General features: G+C 48.2%; 1 protein-coding gene across 1 annotated transcript in view; it reads right to left on the bottom strand.

The window, feature by feature from the left end:
• IGDCC3 (immunoglobulin superfamily DCC subclass member 3) overlaps nt 1–13,541 on the bottom strand; it is a 36,116-nt gene extending 22,575 nt beyond the window's left edge. Inside the window, exon 1 of the mRNA XM_030931501.1 lies at nt 13,476–13,541. The gene's annotated coding sequence lies outside the window, so the exon portion shown is untranslated. The remainder of the gene's footprint in view (nt 1–13,475) is intronic.
• Between the last annotated feature and the right edge of the window lie 3,857 nt (nt 13,542–17,398).

Raw genomic sequence — 17,398 nt, 5'->3', positions numbered from 1 at the left:
CAAGAGCTGCTAGGGTGGCTAGAAAAGAACCCTGCTTGACCGACAGCAGCCATCTGAACTTTTCAGTGTCACTGCAATGCGTGGGTCTTTCTCTGGCCTCCCTGATCATTTCGCTTTCCCCACCCTGCCACAGGCAATGCTTTTCTTTCTCTCCTTTCTCTTTCTTATCTTTTCTATTACTCAGGGCGACCATCTTGCCCAGAGACCATGTGCTGAAATTCCTAGTTGGAGGTTGGATTAAAGATGACAGGCTCATCTGGGGGCAAATTTAAGCCTTGCCAGTTTGATATTGGGTGCTAAGCAGAGTAGCTAATGTCTATGTTTTATTATCATACGTATTTTGCTCTGGCCAGAATGAAAAAAAAAAATTTCCCTTTATGATGCGGCTTCGCCCCAGGGGCGATGGTGCCATAAGCCAGATCAGTAGGGTCACTCAGGGAAAGGGAACCCAGAAGCCTGACATGCCAGCAAAAGGGAAATAATTCCTTACCAGTCAGATTTGGGGTTTCTCTCTCTCTGTGCAAATGGTTGAATGAATGGAAAAAAAATCTGTATCTCCTTTGTAAAGTTTTGATTAATGCGAAAAATAATTCTAAGGTTAGTCTTAAGCTGGTGTATTTTGTGCTATGAATTCATTTTCTGTGTCGAGGGGGTATTTCAGGATAAAACATGGGCTTAGAACACCTGTAAGTCCACTTTTCAAGATGACTCCGCAAGCTGGTTGGTAACAAACTTGGCTGCAGGTCCCTAAAACAAACAATAAACTGGATGAAGTCTCCACTTTGCATTATGTTCTTGGGAGCTTCACCTTTTAACCACGTGGTGGTACTTTCTTTTGGTCTCTGCCTTCAGGGAACAGGAATTTTAGGGTTTGTGTCATAATTAACTCAAAAAATGTTATTAAATAGTTAAAAGCTTTTGCAAGCTCAAAATTAACTACTCTAGATTTCTTCCGAGAAAGAAACTAGAGATGGCCCCATCCTGTAGCTCAGCAGCTAAGGGTTTTGCACTTTCACAGTGGTGGTCTGGGTTCAGTTCCCCACCTAGGAAGTAAGTTGTTTCTGGTTTAAATATCTGCATGACCTTGTCTATTCTCTTCTCTGTGGACTGTCTTAAATTTTCTTTTCTCTAAGCACCTAGGAGGTTACCTTTGGTAAAGATCAGAAGTTAGAAATATTGGCCGCTTGGCAGGGCTAAAGTTGGGTAATAAGAGATCTGAAAGGATTATTTATTTATTTATTTATTTTTTGGAGATGGAGTCTCGCTCTGTTGTCCAGTCTGGAGTGCAGTGGTTCGATCTTGGCTCACTGCACCCTCCACCTCCCAGATTCAAGGTATTCTCCTGCCTCAGCTTCTTGAGTAGCTGGGACTACAGGCACCTGCCACCACGCCTGGCTAATTTTTGTATTTTTGGTAGAGATGGGGTTTCACCATATTGACCAGGCTGGTCTCGGAACTCCTGACCTCAGCCTGCCTCAGCCTCCCAAGTGATCCACCTGCCTCAACCTCCCAAAGTGCTGGGATTATAGGCATGAGCCACCATGTCCAGCCTGAGACTCAGCTTTTTTTTTTTCTTTTGAGATGGAGTCTTGCTCTGTTGCCCAGGCTGGAGTGCAATAGCATGATCTCGGCTCACTGCAACCTCCGCCTTCCAGGTTCAAACAATTCTCCTGCCTCAGCCTCCCGAGTAGCTGGGATTACAAGCGTGTGCCACCATGCCCGGCTAATTTTTGTATTTTTAGTAGAGATGGGGTTTAACTGTGTTGCCCAGGCTGGTGTCAAACTCCTGAGTTCAGGTGATCTGCCCGCCTCAGCCTCCCAAAATGTTGGGATTATAGGCATGAGCTATGGTGCCTGGCCAAGAGTCAGCTCTTACCTGCACTTCTGCCTGGTATGTCCTAGGCTAGGCTCTATACTTAGTGCATAATTAAAATCTCGAATTTACCAAGGTTTTCACTAAAAATAAAAGTTGCTAAGAGTTAACATTATAACATGTAATTGAAACTACTAAAGAAACAATTTAACATGCAAGGTGTGTAAAGAAAGCAAAATGTGTTTTGGTGAAAGATTATAAGAAGTCATGAGAATGTGGATTTTTTTCTGCCTAAAGTATTAAAGGATTCTTTTTAGTAAGAAAAAAAATCTAAAGTTTAAACAAGGTGTGGAAGGTTCATAAAAATTAATTGTAAGATATTCTGTGTGTGAACATATTGGCTAAAGTTAAAGCCGTATTATTCAGTTTTTCCGTAAATTAAACATTGGAATAGAAGCACAACAAGTATTTCTTAGAGCACTAATCTGCTCTTTCACAAAAAAATGTAAAGGGTTATAAAACGTTTATAAGGATCTTACTGGCCAGGCGCAGTGGCTCACGCGTGTAATCGCAACACTTTGGGAGGCCGAGGCGGGCACATCATGAGGTCAGGAGATCGAGACCATCCTGGCTAAGACAGTGAAACCCCGTCTCTACTAAAAATACAAAAAATTAGCCGGGCGTGGTGGCAGGCGCCTGTAGTCCCAGCTACTCGGGAGGCTGAGGCAGGAGAATGGCATGAACCCGGGAGGTGGAGCTTGCAGTGAGCTGAGATTGCACCACTGCACTCCAGCCTGGGCGACAGAGCGAGACTCCATCTCAAAAAAAAATAATCTTACCTTATGGTTAAACATTAACATTGGGTAAATATGTCTATAAAGTTTTATTAAAAATTGGGTTTAATAGTACATTAATGTAAAGGTGAAATTTGGTTTATTTGGTACAAAAATCATACAGGAAGCATTGTCAAATGTGAAATGGTGTTTTGTTTTCTTTGGACTATATTTGCATAAATGTGTTATTGGTATAAGGTCCAAAGTTATGGGAAACTCCTATAATTGTAATATAACTTAATGTATGTTATTAATAATTATAATTGTTATGTAAAATTTTGTGTGCCACAGAAGTAACCAAATTTCCTTATCAATTGTGGCTTTAATAGTGGCTGTCCTAAAACTTTTTATCATCCAGACAATTGTTGTCTTGTTTTAATCCTCTTTAAAAGGTGTTTTATAATCAACTATAAAACTCTAGCAGGTGTTCTTAAATGCAGGTTTCTAATAACTTTGGAAATTGTAACATTAGAATAGAGAAAACAACTTGCAGAACTCCCATGAAGAGCTGGAAACTTCATGAATATCAGATAGAATAGGAGTCAACTGAATTAACTGAACCAATAGAAAACTGAAGTAATTTTTTAAATTTTGCTTAAAACGTTGCCGATCCTTTGTTTTTGTTTTTCAGAGTCAAGGAAATTTTTCTTTTGAGCTATTTGCAGCTTGTAGCAATTGAGTAAAGTATACTGCTGTGAACAAAATTTGGAACATATTTGTTTCTTTCTACCTGATTTCTCCAGAATTTGGAAACTAGTTGTGAGTATTCTTAACTTATGGCAATATAATTATTTGCATATAAGAATCTGTTTTCTTTTGTAACAGGACACAGTTGGAGAAACTGATTATTTTACCAAGGCTTTGACTGGAATGATGTGCTTTCCTTTAACGAATCAAACTTAACTTGTAGAGCCAATAAAAGCCCTTTGGGGAACTGGTCTCATACCTTGCCTACACAGTCCCTGTACAGGGTTTCTGACCTATGACAAGTAAAGAATGTCACTTTCTCACAGGTCCAGGAGCCCCAAGTTATCTTAGGACCTCAAAAAGAGAGGAATTTACCCAATTCATAGGTATTTAAGGGTACAAGCCCATGGCAGGGCTTGGCTTTACAAAATCTCATCTAACGTTCCTTCTATGGAAGCAAGTTCCATCAAAGCCAATTTTAAAAGATCCTATGTGAAAAAGAATTATTCTTGCTGTACTTTATACAAATAATTAGACCAAGTATAATAAAGCAAATCGGTCTTACCATGATTTGTCTTTAGTAAAAATGGGAAACTGGACAGAGAAATATTATGTTTCAAGAACTATGGTACACTTGTTATTAAAGTCTAGTCTCATTAGTTGTTTTTAAGTTTGTTTCTGCAGTTTACGCTAACTCTGCTTATTCCTGTGAACCAACCAGTAATCTCTGACTGCTGTTCATAAGAAATAAGAGGGATGGGTAATGTAAAAATCTGGATCAGTATTCCAATTTTGGGCACATTACAATCAACTAACAACCCCATATCAGCTTGGTTCCAACAGTTGCCCAGTTAATGGAAAGTCTTCTAATTCAGTTTACTTGGAAGAACTTTACTTATTTTGCTTTTACTCTTGTGGAATATATTGTGGAATATCTTTGTAGGAATACAGGACAAGCTTACTGTTTCTTTTTTTTTTTTGTTTTTGAATATGGAGTCTTGCTCTGTCACCCAAGCTGGAGTACAGTGGCGCAATCTTGACTCACTACAACCTCTGCCTCCTGGGTTCAAGCAATTCTCCTGCCTCAGACTCCAGTGTAGCTGGGACTACAGGTGCCCGCCATCATGCCTGGCTAATTTTTTGTATTTTTAGTAGAGACGGGATTTCACCGTGTTAGCCAGGATGGTCTCAATCTCCTGACCTCGTGATCCACCCACCTTAGCCTCCCAAAGTGCTGGGATTACAGGCGTGAGCCACCATGCCCAGCCTCAGATGGGTAAGGCATTCTAAATCACAGGATGAGATAAAAGGTCAACACAAAATATAGGTCATAAAGACTTTGCTGATGAAACAGGTTGCAGTAAAGGAGCCAGCCCAAACCCACCAAAACCAAAATGGCCACAAGAGTGACCTCTGGTTGTCCTCACTGCTACACTCCCACCAGTGCCAGGACAGTTTACAAATGCCATGGCAACATCAGGAAGTTACCCTATATAGCCTAAAAAGGGGACACATGCGTAATCCACCCCTTGTTTATCATATCATCAAGAAATAACCATAAAAATGGGCAACCTGTAGCCCTCAGGGCCACTCTATGGAGTAGCCATTCTTTTATTCCTCCACTTCTTTTTTATCTGAGACAGAGTTGCACTCTTGTCACGCAGGTTAGAGTGCGGTGGTGCAATCTCGGTTCACTGCAACCTCCACCTCCCAGGTTCAAGTGATTCTCCTGTCTCAGCCTCCCAAGTAGCTGGGATTACAGGCACGCACCACCACACCTGGCAAATTTTTGTATTTTGAGTAGAGACAGGGTTTTACCACGTTGGCCAGGCTGGTCTCAAACTCCTGACCTCAGACGATCCGCCCACCTCGCCCTCCCAAAGTGCTGGGATTATAGCCGTGAGCCACTGTACCTGGTCTTATTCCTTTATTTTCTTAACAAACTTGCTTTCACTTTGCACTGCAGACTCACCCTGATTTTTTTCTTGAGAGAGATCAAAGAACCCTCTCTTGGGGTCTGAATCAGGACCCCTGTCCTGCAACACATCCATAAAAGGACATTCTCTTCTCATGCTATGTCACCTTGCAGACATTCACCCTTATATTCTTTGCATCCACTGCCCCCTCTGCCTGCAACTCTGTTGCCCCTTTCTCTACCACTGCCCCCATCTTCCACATCCGCCAAAGGAAGCAGAATTCATTCCTGACTCTAACATGTTGCTTGCACCTCTCCTACCCCTTTTCAGACTGTATTAGAGTCAGCTGTTCATGTGTCTATCTACCTACCCATAGAAGACCTATGAGTCCCTTAAGGACAGGGAACAGACATATTTATCTTTCTACCTCCAGCACCTAGAACAAATACTAGGTAAACACTAAGTCCTCATAAACTGTTCCCTGAATGCTGACTTAAAGCGTCACATGGTCTTGAGGATCACTCCCCATCAGCTTGTCTTCCATGCACGTCCCCAGCCTGCCACAATTCAATGGCTCTCCTCCAACAAGTTATTATAATTCCTCTACTTGAATTTCAGCTTCTTCAGTGAAAAAGAAGGTGAATTAGGCTAGGCCCCTGGCTCTCAAACTTGGCTGCAGATCGGAGTAACCTAGGCTGTCGCCTAGCCATGCACATTTCTGGACCCTGCTGCCGGAGCTTGAGATTAATTGGTCTGGTGTAGTGCTGAGGAATCGGTGTCTACTAAAGCTCTGGAAGTGACCCTAGGATTGGGACACCCTGGCCTGGCAGGTTCTTGGGAATCTGGACCAAGGCAGAATCTCAGCCCAGGCCCCCAACCCTTGCTCCCAGCTCCGGGCAGCCTGACTCCAACGCCAGGAGGCGAGGGCAGAGTGGGCAGCGGAGTGGGGCGGGTGGGGGAGCCTGGGGAGCCCGGCCCCCGCGGGGCCCCAGTGCAGGCATTCAGCTGGCGGGCGGGGTCAGGCCCGAGCCTGGGGCCCCGAGAGCCGTGCTGGCTGGGCGGCAGGAGTAAGTGGGACCATCTGCTCCACTCCTCGGAGGTCAGCGCTTTGTGTCAGGCTCCCATCCCCCCCGCTCTTCTCCCTCCTTCCCCCCTCTGCCCTTTGACTCCGGGCCTCAAAGGAGAAAAGCACTGGAGGTCCTGATGAAAGTGGGAGCGTGATGGGGAGCGACAACAGCCGCCAGAGCCCCGGCCCGAGCGGCCCCAGGCTCCCCGGCCCAGGGCGCGGCAGGGGCTGCGGGCAAGGGCGCGAGCCGGGAGGACGCGGCGGGCCCCTTCCCGGCGGCCGGGCCCGAGGCGGGGCCCGGTTCCCACAGCCGACCGGGCCGCGCACTGCCTTTGAAGTGGCCGCAGCTGCGCCCCGGCCCGCGGCTAATCCCCGCCGACGCGGGCGTCCCGCCCCCCCCCCGCATAGCAATAGTGTCCGCACTGAATGGCGCTGGCTAATTACCTCGCTCGCACCACCGCGGGTGAATGAGAGAATCCGGCATTGTGCGCGGCGAATGGAGAAAATAAGACAGCCATTGTCCTCGCACGCCAAACGAGGGTTTGATGTCGCTGGGGCGAGCGAGGCACCATTTCCCGCCACCCCCTCCCCCAGAGCCTCGGATTCCCCAGCTGGGCCCGGCCCCGGCGCACTCGGCGGCGGCGGAGGGAAACTGAGGAAGCAGTGGCTGTCTTGCCGAGGAAAGAGGCCCTTCACCTTCCGTGGAAGCTGGGCGGACACGCGCGGCCCCCGGACTCGCCCTCGTCCCTCCTTCCTGGCCCCTCACCGAGCCTTCTCCACCTGCAGATTCTCAGGGGCGCCCTTACTGGGCGCCCGGTTGTCCTTAATTCAGGAAAAACAGGCACGGCTCTGCATTCAAAGACCTAATCCCATTTCGCCTAGACACACCAAACACTTGGGGAAAGAGTGGGGAATTTACATACCTTAGTGCCCAGCTGTGTACCACCAACCTGAAAGGACTGCAGAGGTTTAAGCAATGGCTGGGAGAGATGCGGGTAGAGAAGGCAGGAGAGAGAGACTGGGAAAAGAAGAGGGAAGATGGGGCACTGCGGGGAGCCTGGACTGATGAAGGGACTAGAGGAGTCGGGAAGAGGGAAATGGTCAGAAAGGGGAGGTCTACAAAGCAAGGCCTCAGAATTTGGATTTAATGTCCCAAGCACGGAGACCACTGTTTTGACTGAGGTGGGTCCCGAGGAGAGTGGTGGAGCTGATGGTAAGAGCAGAATTCCAACCACATGCCCCTGGAAGCCAAGGCACCATGAGCAGTCTGGTGAGTCTGAGGTATTTCTTTTTTCCCAGTTGAGGATATGAGGTGGCTCAACTTAGAAATCAATCAGAACTAAAGGAAACCAAAGTGCAGATGGACAAGCCGATGGCCACACTATTTATGCATTCAAGAGATTCTTTGTGCTACATCAGGCTGCTTTTTCACCATCACCACCAAACAAAGTGGGTTTTTTTTAAAGGCGGGGGTTGGGGGTTGGGGGTTGGGGAGTGGGTGGGGAGATTACATCCTTCAAGATCAGGAAGTGTCTTATCTTTCTGTGCTATCCCTCACAGAGTACATGGCACAGAGGCAGGTAGGTACAGGATGGATACTCTTGGAGATTTGCTGATTTGAGATTTGAGAATAGACGTGTTTTTTTTTGTTTGTTTGTTTGCTTTTGTTTTTCGAGACAGAGTTTTGCTCTGTCATCCAGGCTGGAGTGCAGTGCCTGATCTCGGCTCACTGCAACTTCTGCCTCCTGGATTCAAGTGATTCCCTTGCCTCTGCTTCCTAAGTAGCTGGGATTACAGGCACACACCACTACGCCTGGCTAATTTTTTTGTGTTTTTAGTAGAGATGCGCCAGGCTGGTCTTGAACTCCTGACCTTAGGCAATCCGCCCACCTCAGCCTCCCAAAGTGCTGGGATTACAGTTGTGAGCCACCATGCCTGGCCTGGACCTGCTTTAATACCCCTCAATTCTGCATATTCTTTTTCTGGAAACAGGGACTTCCTAATCTCTTCTGATGGGCTTTTTGACTAATTCCACCTAAAGGAAGAATGATATGCTTATGTTCCAGTGTTCTATCAGATTTATTAAATGATTAATAAATTCTTTATCTGTTAAATAATTAGTGTTGCCCAGATCAACAGAAGGCTGTCGGGCTAAACCAATAGCCCTTGGTTAGCACCACTTATTTGACACATATCACAGAGCGCTTTCTGAGGCTGCAGCATTTTCTAATGTCCATGTCACCATAATTCGATTATAAGCATTCTGTAGACCTCCCATAGCCAAACCCTTGCACAGAAGCATCCATCTATCCATCCATTTATTTGAGAATCAAATGAAGAATGGACAACACTTATTGAGGGAACAAACAAGCAACAGCCAAATTGTTCCTTGCTCTGACCAACTAACTATATTTAACACTACCAAGCACTAGTGGTGACAGTGATACGTGAAAAGCTTTCCAAAATTTAAGTATAACTCATTGTTTTCCTGAATTAAGGCTTAATCTAACCTTGGTCAGAACCACAGATGTGATAAAAATGTTTTTCTTTATAACTCTCCTAAATGTTCATCTTAGAGTTACATTTCTTCTACCTAAGGCTCTAGGCCCTTAAAGCCCTTTTGGCATTACAGCACCTGCAGCTGCCGAGCTACTCCCCGTTAGGCCTATCTGCCTAGTTAGTCAGTTTAGAGAACTCCAAAACAAAATAAAACATAAAGATAAAAAGCTGAGCTGCCATGGATGGGGTAGATGTGGGAGGCCTGGAACCCCAATTTGACCTCCCTTTTTCCCTCCACCTTCGGGATTCTAGGGAGAGGCTTAAAGCCCCCATTTCTAGAGAGAAAAAAGATCCGGCCGGGCGCGGTGGCTCAAGCCTCTAATCCCAGCACTTTGGGAGGCCGAGATGGCCGGATCACGAGGTCAGGAGATCGAGACCATCCTGGCCAACACGGTGAAACCCCGTCTCTACTAAAAAAATACAAAAAACTAGCCGGGCGAGGTGGCGGGCTCCTGTAGTCCCAGCTACTCGGGAGGCTGAGTCAGGAGAATGGCGTGAACCCAGGAGGCGGAGCTTGCAGTGAGCTGAGACCCGGCCACTGCAATCCAGCCTGGGCGACAGAGCAAGACTCCGTCTCAAAAAAAAAAAAAAAAAAAAAAAAAAAAAAAAAAAAAAAATCCAAGGAAACAACAGCTAATTAGTAGCAGATCCAAGACCTTTTTTTTTTTTTTTTTTTTTTCTTTTTTCTTTTTCCGAGACAGGGTCTCACTTTGTCACCCAGGCTGGAGTACAGTGGCGTGATTTCAGCTCACTGCAGCCTCGACCTCCCAGGCTAAAGTGATCCCCTGACCTCAGCCCCCCAAGTACCTGGGACTACAGGCACCCACCACCATGCCTGGCTAATTTTTTGCATTTTTGGTAGAGATGGAGTTTTGCCATGTTGCCCAGGTTGGTCTCTAACTCCTGGGCTCAAGTGATCTGTCTGCCTCCGCCTTCCAAAGTGCTGGGATTAGAGACATGAGCTACTGCACGGAGCCCCAAAACCATTTTAATGCTATACAGGCCACTAGCTTCATTCTGCAAGACTAAAATGGCCATTCAAACCGTAACTACAAATACATTTTTTACTATTTATCTCTATACATATGCCTTTATGGATTGCCCAGATTTCAACAAGGGTGCCTGAATGGCCAATCCTCAGATAAATTACATTTTGAGAAATGGTACATTCAAAAAGCAAGGGGAGCCTCCAGGCCTAAATTAGAGACTTAATACTTTTAACTGAAAAAGTGCCTTTATGTTTTATTTTAATTTTTGAGACATGGTCTCTCTCTTTCACCCAGGCTGGAGTACACTGGTTCACTGCAGCCTCGAACTCCCACTTCAACATTTTAAGTAACTGAAAAAGTGCTTTGATTTATTTTATCTAATTAATTATTTTTTTTTTAGATGAAGTCTCGCTCTGTCGCCCAGGCTGGAGTGCAGTGGCGCGATCTTGGCTCACTGCAACCTCCGCCTCTCTGGTTCAAACAATTCTTGTGTCTCAGCCATGTCTGGCTAATTTTTGTATTTTTAGTAGAGACAGGGTTTCACCATGTTGGTCACGCTGGTCTCAAAGTCCTAACTTCAAGTGATGCACCTGCCCCAAGTGCTGGGACTACAGGTGTGAGCCACTGTACCCGGCCTGAGAAAGTGCTTTTAAATGATCTCTTCCTTTCCCAAACCCAAGACCAGGAGTAACTTTAAAAATAATGCGCCGGGCGCGGTGGCTCAAGCCTGTAATCCCAGCACTTTGGGAGGCCGAGACGGGCGGATCACGAGGTCAGGAGATCGAGACCATCCTGGCTAACACGGTGAAACCCCGTCTCTACTAAAAATACAAAAACTAGCCGGGCGAGGTGGCGGGCGCCTGTAGTCCCAGCTACTCGGGAGGCTGAGGCAGGAGAATGGCGTAAACCCGGGAGGCGGAGCTTGCAGTGAGCTGAGATCTGGCCACTGCACTCCAGTCCGGGCGACAGAGCGAGACTCCGCCTCAAAAAAAAAAAAAAAATAAAAAAAAAAAAAAAAAAAAAAAAAATAATGCTCCATGGGTGAGTATTCTGATAGGAATATAATAAGCATAATAATGAGAGTATGTGTCTCCCCCCCCCCCCATTTCCAACAGCAACTTGGGTTCACAGAATGCTTTATTGTCATTATGGTTATAACAGGAAGGCAGGCATGTCTATGCAGGGACAGGCCTTCCGCGGGGGATGCACAGGACACTACAGGGAAGAGGCATGCTCTAGCATGGAGCCTGGCCTGTGAGCTCTTCTGAGAGTAAGGCCGGTGGTCTGGAATCCTACAAGTTTCTCTAGCTTTCCTGGGAGGGTGTCCCATCCTGAGATGACTAAGTACTAGTAGCCACCTCTCCTGGGATGGCACACTGAGGTCTGAACTCACTAGGCCAAGCCCTTCCCACTCAGTACTTAGTAGTGGCACCTGTGACTTAGCCTTTTCTCCATCCTCTCTCACGCGGCCAATGGCCAGACCTTGGAAGAAGGGTGTTTCAGGGAAGATAATAGAATAGGGATATGCGGGTGCCCTTTAATACTAGAAAAGACTGAAATAGGGGATTTAGGATATAGTTAGATGCAGAGAAATGGATGAGACCCTTTCATCTTTGAGCCAAGAGTAGTCAGACATGGTCACTCTCAGCTCCTGACAGCAGGGACTCAGAAGCCTGCTGAGAAGGGCTTAGGTAAAATGCTCCTATAGGCCTTTCAGGAGTAATATCTGATTCAGCTTCATCTGCCCTCCCCCAATCCCAGCTGCTGAGTTCTGGGGATGAGTGAACCACAGCAGGTAGGAGGTGTTCCTATCCTCCCACATCATACCCACAGCTCCCCATTCTCTCACCCTCATTAGATACCAACTCCAGGCCAAGCCCTGAGGGTACAGAGGAGCTAGCCCTTCCCCGCAATGTTTGCAGACAAGCGGAAGGGGTAAGATATATATTTGCTGTTCCAGCATGAACCCTGTCTTCTGATTCCCTCCATCTCCCAAAAAGCAGAGCTGGACATACAGCCCAGTGAATCCTTCTCAAAGTGATGTGATAAAAGCAATATCACTTTATTTCAGGAAAGCTTTGATCCTCTCAACATCATACCAGCCGGCCTGTAATGATCCTGATTTTGTTATGGTTTGACTTGAGAAGCAAAAATCAGAAACAGAGGAGGGCACGAATATCAAACAGCCTCAAGGCTGAGGATCTTTCTATGTAATATCATTATGGGTGATCTGAGATAATGGAGTCAAGAATATTCTAATCCAATCTGCAAGTGGGACTAAATTAGACAGGGCTTCTCTAAGGTACGGGAGAATTGGAATACAATTTTAAGACACCTCAAAAAATGAGGATGAAGGGAATTGTTGCAGAAAGGGGAGGACACGCCATATAAGCTGGGATATAAGAGGCAAAACAAAAATAACCCAAGTCGGGGGAGGGGAAAAGAAACCAAATCTGAAGATGGCAGAAAAAGATCTGAGAAGTGTTGTTTGTTGCAAGCCAAATACTGGGTTTCAATTCTCTAAGGTCCTACTCAGCTCTGGCTCTGAAGCTAGAGCCCAAATCCCATTTGACCAATCAGCATGCTGGAAAGAGCATCTGGGCCCTTTCTTTCTTTTCTTTTTCTTTTTTTCTGAGACAGAGTCTTGCTCTGTCACCGAGGCTGGAGTACAGTGTTGCAATCTCAGCTCACTGCAGCCTCTGCCTCCAAGGCTCAAGTGATTCTCCTGTCTCAGTCTCCAGAGCAGCTGGGATTACAGGCACATACCACCATGCCCGGCTAATTTTGTGCATTTTTAGTAGAAATGGGGTTTCACTATGTTGACCAGGGTGGTCTTGAACTCCTGACTCAAGCGATCCACCTGCCTCAGTCTCCCAAAGTGCTGAGATTACAGGCATGAGCCACAGTGCCCAGGTGACCTGGCCCATTTCAAGATTTGCCCATAAACTTTTGTCTAGCTCTAGCTCCTTGTCAGAAATCCCTGGCCTACGGGCACAGTGGCTCAAGCCTGTAATTCCAGTACTTTGGCCGAGTCAGGAGCATTGCCTGAGCCCAGGAGTTCAAGACCAGCCTGGGCAACATAGTAAGGTCTAGTCTCTACTAAAAATAATAATAGTAAAAAAATACATTAGCTGGGTGTGGTGGTGCAGGCCTGTAGTCTCAGGTACTTGGGAGGCTGAGGTGGGAGGATTGTTTGGGCCCCAGAGGATGAGGCTGCAGCAAGCCATGGTCGTGGGGCTGCACTCCAGCCAGGATGCCAGAGCAAGACCCTGTCTAAAAAAAAGAAAAAGAAAAAAGAAAAAAAGAAAGAAAATAGAAGACACGGAAAAGAAAGTAAATCCCTGGCCTACACCCCAAGTACTCCAACTCCAGCTCTCCATCGTTCCCCCTCTCAGACCCGTTCCAGGCTCCCAGTTGATAGGGGAGAGTTCCCGAGTTTCCAGATGAAAATATCCCCTCCCACGCTGACCACAGCAGCCTAGAAGAGTAGTGACTGAAAGGCCCCGCACACACGCACACTCATTCACATCCACAGACACACTCGGGCACGCAGTTCGGTGACTTGAGAGCCGAGCAACCGTGCAGCGCGGCGCTAATTGCACAGGATCCTACCGCCGTGCTGGGGTAGGGGCGCCGCTTCTCCTACCGCGAGGACGAGGCATCATTTTCGGAGACTGCTGCAGGGCTGCTTCCGCGGCTACCGCACTCCGCCCATCGCGCCCCGCCCAGGGCGGAGCCAGGCGCCCTGCGACCAGGGATCTGCGACAGGCTGCTGAAACTCCGCAGCCTGGGCTGCTTTGGACACGTGCGCGGGCAGGAGCCAGGAGGACGGCGACAGAGTGGGGTTAGTAAAAGAGGGAGAATGACTAGAGCGCTATTCTCAAAACTTTCATCCTGACATTAAAAAAAAAGAGGAGGCGAAACTCCGTGCTCCACAGAGGGAGCTGGGGGGCCTGGAGGGAGGCAGAGGAGGAAGTGGAGAGCCGTGTTCAGGCTGAAAATGAGGTAGTGTCCGAGAACTTTAGAATGGGGAAGGGATTTTAGGAATCTTTTAATCTGGTCTCCCCACACCACGTTACACCTAGGAGGAAACTAGAGGCCCAGTAAGGTGAGCAGATGGGCCCAAAGTCACACAAAAGTGAGCTGAAATTTTACATATTAAAAGCAGCTTCTGCTGGAAGTAGGAGCCAGGGAGGGTGCAGAGATAAGCATCATGGTGTCGGGAGTCAAGTCCAAGCTCCTCCCATGACCTTCAGTCTATAATGGTGGGGCCAGAGGAGGTGTCCCCTCCAAGCCAGGCACCTCCTGTCTCCAGGACTCCCCTGGCTTCTCTGACCTGCTGACACAAAACCTGAACAAAGGGTGCCCCCACTGGCGTGGGGTGAGAGTGGGATGGGGGGCTGCGCAGGACTCCACACTCCAGAAATGCCTGGGCCTTACTCATCCTGTCCCCTTCAGAATGATTGATGACAGGGCGGTGCTCCCTCCCACTTTCCACAAAGACAAACTGAGGCTCAGCAGTGTTCAGGGAGGGAGCTTGAACCCAGAGCCGGTCATCAGTGCAAGACTGTCTGCATCTTGCACTGGTTCCAAAAACATGAGGTATCAGACCCCAAAACGGTCCTGTCAGGGTGTACTGCAGGGTGAGAACACGTGGGGTTTTATTACCAGTGAGGTTGGGGGATAATTTATTTTTTTTTAGACGGAGTCTCACTCTGTCACCCAGGCTGGAGTGCAGTGGCCCGATCTCAGCTCACTGCAACCTCAGTCTCCTGGGTTCCAGCAATTCTCCTGTCTCAGCCTCCTGAGTAGCTGGGATTAGAGGCACTCGCCAAGCCACCACACCCGGATAATTTTTATATTTTTAGTAGAGACGGAGTTTCACCATGTTGACTGGGCTTGTCTGGAACTCCTGACCTCAGGTGATCTGCCCACCTCGGCCTCCCAAAGTGCTGGGATTACAGGTGTGACCCACCACCCCCAGCTGGTTTGGGGGTAAATTCTAGGTTGTCTTTGATTTCTCCCCACAAAAGCCCACAGGTGGAAAGGGGTTAGGTTGGGAGGGAAACATAAAAGGATGCTCATGGCAGACAGGGTCACAAACCTGGGCTCATACTCCGGGAATGATGAGCTCCCAAAACCAAGGGCCTTCAGGCTAGGGATGGGAACCAGAACCCTCACCAGCAGTCAGGCTGGGGAGCGAGTATGCAGCACTGAGCATCCAGGGCCACCTGCTGGACCCCCAGGAGGGTGTAGTTTGGTGCTCCCTGGAAGCAGTGGTCCCCCATTGTTGGCTCTCACTCCAGAGACCCAGTGGTTGCCCGGCCCCAGGGTCTGTCCCGTGGGCATGTAATTCCACGAGGCCATAGGCTAGGCCACCTTCCCTGGGGGCTGTGGCTATTGCCCAGGCAAGGGGACAGGACAAGGACAATCAGCTGTCTCAGCTCCTCCAGGATGATTATGGCTTTTTCCTGCCACCCACCCTCCCCACCCCCGCCTCCTGCCAGGACCCCTGGGGAGAAGGAGCCTTCTCAAGCCATTCCCATTCCTCTCCTGTGATTTGTTCTGAATTTTCAAACAAAGAGTAATTATGACAGATGTGGAGCAATCAGCATCATTATGCGGAAACAAGAAAGGGAAAGGGAGTGAAGAGGAGGGGGAATTTGTCTTTCCTCCGCAGGAAGAGGCAACTCCCACCTCTACCTCCAGCAGCCCCAGCCACCTCCCAGCTTCCTCTTCACTCAAGAACCCATTCCCAGCCGGCTCTTGCCCGCCTCACAGGTAGAGCAAGACTTCTCTACACAGAGCCTCCTGTAACTGGGATGTCCCAGCAGCAGCTGGGTCATGGAGTATGTAACCCTGCCTGGCCCACCCAGAAGTGGCTTCCACCTTGGCCAGGGTTCTAAGCTGTCCTCTGTTCTCTACACTCCCCTACTCTCACATTACATGCCCCCAGGTATCTGCTTTTATTTCTGAGGCATAAATACTGATAGGTTCTCCAGGGGGTTGAGCGCCTGCTAGAGACATTCCCGCCAGTGAACTTTCTGGGTCAGGCAGAACTGGGTTGAAATCCCAGCTTCCCACTTACTGTGTACCTTCGGCCAAATTAAATTAATCATTCTGGGATTTCATTTACTCATCTGTAAAACAAGACTAGTAATTCCTATTAATGGAATTGTAGGAATTAAATAAGCACAGAAAGGGCCTAGAACAATGCAGCCCCATATCACTCTGACTACATTTACTGTTACTAACTAGTTCTCTACAAGAACCAGCACATAGGTAGCCCTCACACCTGCTCAGCTCAGCCTCCAGGGTGCTTTGGAAACTCAGAGACCCTCTGCAATCTTCCATGGAGGTCAGGAGCCCACATCCACAAACCAGGGCAGGACAAAAGAAAAACAGAGGGGCCGGGTACAGTGGCTCACACCTGTAATCCCAGCACTTTGGGAGGCTGAGGTGGGAGGATTGCTTGAGGAGTTTGAGGCCAGCCTGAAAAACGTGGTGGAACCTAATCTCTACCAAAAATACAAAAATTAGCCGGGCGTGGTATTGTGTGCCTGTAGTAGTCCCAGCTTTTTGGGAGGCTGAGATGGGAAGACTGCTTGAGCCCAGGAAGTTGAGGCTGCACTGAGCCAAGATCGCACCTCTGAACTCCAGCCTGGGTGACAGAGTGAGACCCCTGTCTCAAAAAAGAAAAGAAAAAGAAAAACAGAAACATGCACGCCAGTGTGTCCTAGGGGAGGACCATCTAAGACTCCCCCTTTCTAAACCAGAGGGCAGTGAAGAGTGAGGCACTGGGGAAGGCCAGGGTTCAGAAGCCTGATAAACCAGAGACTCCCTTACCTGCCCAGGCTGGAAGACCAGCCGTGTCCTTGGGCAAGGTCACTCCCCTGGGGCTTCAGTTTTCAAGTCTGTAAAGTGAGAAAGTTGGACTAGATGAGCACCAAGGTTTTTCCCAGAGCTGTCATCCTACCAGGAGACCGGGAAGACCCCTAAGGACATAAGGGGGCTGGGAATTTTAGGATTCTATTGCTGCAGCCTGCAACTCAGTGAAAGGGTTAGAACTGGGGTCTCTCTCCTGGTGGTCTGTCCCCTCCTCTCCATTTAGGTGGTCTGGTCTCCATCTGCCCACCCCAAGTCCCTGTGGCCTGTTGATAGTACCCCCACCCTCACATTCCAATGGCCTTGGGGGCAGCAGCCAGACCAGAAAGTCCAGTTCCTGCCCATTATCACTGCCTGCATCTGCACTGCAACCTAACACCAGCATTCCAGAGAGCAGCCCAGGGCTGTCCCCACCACCCACTGTGGTCAGTGTCAGTGTCAGTGGCCAGGCTCAGAGACAGGCCCCAACCCGGGCCAGGGTTCTCAGATTCCTCTCAAGAAAGGTCTGATCCCAGAGAGCCCCTGACTTGCTGGGGGGCTATGGACCCCATCCTTTGTTGTCCTCTTTGAACCTCATCTTCCCAGTCTCTCTCCTTAGTCTCTGCAGAGGCCTGAGCTCACCTACTTCTGCTTCTGAAACAGAAATCCCA

The sequence above is a fragment of the Rhinopithecus roxellana genome, chromosome 5 (assembly GCF_007565055.1).
Source record: "Rhinopithecus roxellana isolate Shanxi Qingling chromosome 5, ASM756505v1, whole genome shotgun sequence".
Lineage (NCBI taxonomy): Eukaryota > Metazoa > Chordata > Mammalia > Primates > Cercopithecidae > Rhinopithecus > Rhinopithecus roxellana.
This window is presented reverse-complemented; position numbering and strand designations above follow the sequence as displayed.